Below are 4,185 nucleotides of genomic sequence, written 5' to 3' on the forward strand. Positions count from 1 at the left end.
TAAATTTAATAAAAATAAAAATCAATACATAACTTAGTTGTAAAAAATAAATTTGTTAGTTTTTCTCTAGCTTATTGCACCATGGTACTGGCAGATTGCCAGAAATGCAAACAATCTGTGTTGTACAGAAAGGCTGAGTCCTTAATCAATACAACAAAATATTTCCAGGCCTCTCAGCGTGATAAAAAATCAGGCACTCGGTTATTTTGTCCTAAGCCTGGCCTGCTGAAAGCATGATTAATATATTCTTGAGAAATCATGATGCACTGATTAACAATTGTAGAATATTTCTGTAAATTGAATGCAAAAATCAGTGTTAAAATAATAAAGGCCTGACATCATAATCCACAAAAGCAAGGAACTTCAGAACTAAGGGAAGAGTGATTGTCTGTCAAAAGAAAATCTCAACAAGTCCATTGTTTGTCTGTGTTGCAGCACATATGGTTAGATATGGTCTTTTAACTAGCTGTGGGAATATGCCTGCAAATAAATTTCTTATTCACTAAAGATCATGGGCTCAAAATATGTGCCTAGAAATGAGAATGTTATAAAATGCTACCCTCTTTGAAAATTGCTCCATTAACTCCTTTGTTAACAGATTTCCTGCACATTTCTGTGCTATTGTTTAAATGTCATTCAAATCAGCAGAACTCCTGGATGCCACTAGTACATTCAACAGCAGTGCAGAGCTTTTATATTTGGCAGGGCTACGATTCCAAGTTGACTTGGTGAGCCAAACTGATGCCACGGAAAATTGTCCTAAGAGATGCTCTTGACTGGAAACTCTGGAGCGGATGCTGTGGAATTTAGGATTCAGATCCAAATTTTGCAGTTCATGAGCACTGGACAAATTTTTAAAAGAGCTCAGGACCGCACAGTTCTCATTGTTCTTAATCGGACTTGGTAGGTACTTAACACTGTTGAAAATCTGGCCATACATTGATTAGTATTATGTTGATCTCTAGATGGTCAATATTATTATAAGGAAATAGCATAGAAAGCAGTTGCAAGAATAACAGCAAAGTTGGATTGCTAGTGGGAAAACCTGGATAAAATCATACCTGATATTGTGCATGCGAGACGAAATTAACATCATTTCAGACATGCAAGGCCTACTTTTAAGAGGATGCTACCACTAAATCATGCATCCTCATTTATCTAGTTCAGCATCTCAAGAAAGACAGAAGAGATTGGGTTGGGTATGAATATTAGTATGACAAAGAAATCTTGGGCAAATGTTTTCATTAACATCTTTGATTCTAGTTGAGCAATTTTATGCAACATCTTTCCCAACACACTCATCCCCCCACACCTAAGAAAAAATACAGTTTTATCTGCACCAATAACTGAAGACCTTACTCAGTTATTATTCAAGCAAAATTCACATTGACCTCAATGAGGGTTTTTTTTCCTTGATAAGGATTTAACTCTATAGTTTTATACTTTTCATAATGAACAAAATCATCACAATCAGTGGTGGTTTAGAATTTAAAATTATATTGAGCTAGATTTTTCCCATGGACCAAAGCTCTGGTTGGCACTGGAGAGAGCAAGATGTATTAGGGAGCTGGTTACTGCTCTTATTCTCACAACAAGCCTCAGCCCAGATGTGTGCTGAACTGCTCTAAGTTGTTCCACTTGCATAGGGTCCTTAATGGATGGATCCTACAAGAAGAACTGGTGTACTGTAGTTACCCCACGTCCCTTCCTATCCTACCTGCCTTTTCCCTCATCTGCCATTTCCCCTTACATCTTGGGAGAAGTGTGGCAAAGGTGCAAGACCTGGCAGTAGCACAGATTTGGGGAATTCACAGCAGGGGAATTTTCTGCTGGGCATTTGTGGCCAGATTATTACCTGTGCCTGATCTGCATGATGCAAAGGGGTTGTAACACATTTTTATATATGTATACATATATGTATATATATATACATACACACACACAACCCTTTGCATCATGCAGATCAGGCACAATATATATACTATTCCCATGTCCATGAGGCAAGATCTCACCAGGGCAAATTGACACAGGCTTTTAGACAGATCATGCAGAGGAAAAGGCAGGAGGAACTCTATTAAACTGTTTTTGAGAGCTGAATATACTAGGAATTTGAAAAATCCACCCCCCTGAGAAACGTAGCTATGCAGACCTAACCCTCGGTGTAGACAGTGTTAGGACGACAGAAGAATTCTTCCTAAGTACTGCCTCTTGGGAATGTGGATTATTTATGTTGATGGAAGAATCCCTCCTGTTGAAGTAGATCATGTCTACACCAGTGGTGGGCAAGCTGGTCTACACTGAAACACTACAGCAGTGCAGCTGTGCTGCTGTAGTGGGTTATTCTGAAAGCCTCTAAAACAATTTCCAGTTCTATAAAGAACTAAAAGAACTTGGACGCTTAGGATAGTATTTGAAAAAAGTGTGCAGTCCCAATGGGGACTTTAACAGTACTCACTGAAGACTGGACCATGAAGTGGTCTCAGACCAATTGATTCTCACAAGATCCAGACCCTCTTCCTCTCCGTTGTGAGATTTTGCCCCTCCATCAGCAACTTTCATTCAGTCCAGTCCTTATTCTCAGTTACCATTTATGGGTTCAAAATGCACACTATTCTTTGTATGTGACCATCTTTGAAATGAATTATGTTTTTAATCCACAAAATCTGTCCATTGAATAATTTCTCAGCATCTACAGAATAAAATTCTGTTTTTGCTGAAACCTTTTTTTATGAAAAACTTTTTGGCAAAAAAATTGGGAACAACCCTACTTCTTGTTATAGCTGTCGGGGAGATTTTAAAAAAATGAAGGCATCATGTTCATTTGCTGCAAAAGCACTCATCCAATGACAACAATCCATAAGGACCTATTTATATGATTGTCATGTATGACTCATGGTGCAGACAGATACTACGTTGTCAGAAGGCACTGAACTTTGGAACTTCAGCACCAAAAGGACAAGCTACTTGGGTGCCTTTCATTCAGGACCTTAATCTGCAAACCCCTGGTGAGTGGAACTCCCAGTTTAGGCAAAAAGAGTTGTGTTGTGTGGTGTAGACTTCCAGAATTAGGCCCTTAATTGTAATATCAAAATATCTGTACCTACGTTTAGGGTCTAAGCCTTGTTCAAGAGGATTCCGTTTCCTGACTCCAACATGGACAGTCATCTAAGCATTAGAACACACGTCTATTTATAAATAATTTGCACTAAAGTCCTACATATGTGTTACTCATAGACTCATAGACTTTAAGGTCAGAAGGGACCATTATGATCATCTAGTCTGACCTCCCACATGATGCAGGCCACAAAAGCTGACCCACCCCCTTTCCCTTAACTCAGCTGTTGAAGTCCCCAAATCCTGTGATTTAAAGACTTCAAGTCGCAGAGTATCCTCCAGCTAGCGACCCCCGCCCCATGCTGCGGAGGAAGGCAAAAAACCTCCAGGGCCTCTGCCAATCTACCCTGGAGGAAAATTCCTTCCCGACCCCAAATATGGCGATCAGTAGAACCCCGAGCATGCAGGCAAGATTCTCCAGCCAGACCCTCATTGACCATTGTTACTAATTACCAGCGATGGCACGTTGTTGATCAATTGACTAAAATCACGTTATCCCATCAAACCATTCCCTCCATAAACTTATCTAGCTTAATCTTAAAGCCAGAGAGGTCTTTCGCCCCCACTGTTTCCCTCAGAAGGCTGTTCCAAAATTTCACCCCTCTGATGGTTAGAAACCTTCGTCTAATTTCAAGCCTAAACTTCCCCACGGCCAGTTTATATCCATTCGTTCTCGTGTCCACATTAGTACTGAGCTGAAACAATTCCTCTCCCTCCCTGGTATTTATCCCTCTGATATATTTAAAGAGAGCAATCATATCCCCCCTCAGCCTTCTTTTGGTTAGGCTAAACAAACCGAGCTCCTCGAGTCTCCTTTCATACGACTGGTTTTCCATTCCTCTGATCATCCTAGTGGCCCTTCTCTGTACCCGTTCCAGTTTGAGTTCATCCTTTTTAAACATGGGAGACCAGAACTGCACACAGTACTCCAAATGAGGTCTCACCAGTGCCTTGTATAACCTCGCCTAATGCATCCCAAGACCGCATTAGCTTTTTTCACGGCCACGTCACATTGCCGACTCATAGTCATCCTGCGGTCAACCAGGACTCCAAGGTCCTTCTCCTCCTCCG

The sequence above is a fragment of the Chrysemys picta genome, chromosome 1 (genome assembly GCF_011386835.1).
Source record: "Chrysemys picta bellii isolate R12L10 chromosome 1, ASM1138683v2, whole genome shotgun sequence".
NCBI lineage: Eukaryota > Metazoa > Chordata > Testudines > Emydidae > Chrysemys > Chrysemys picta.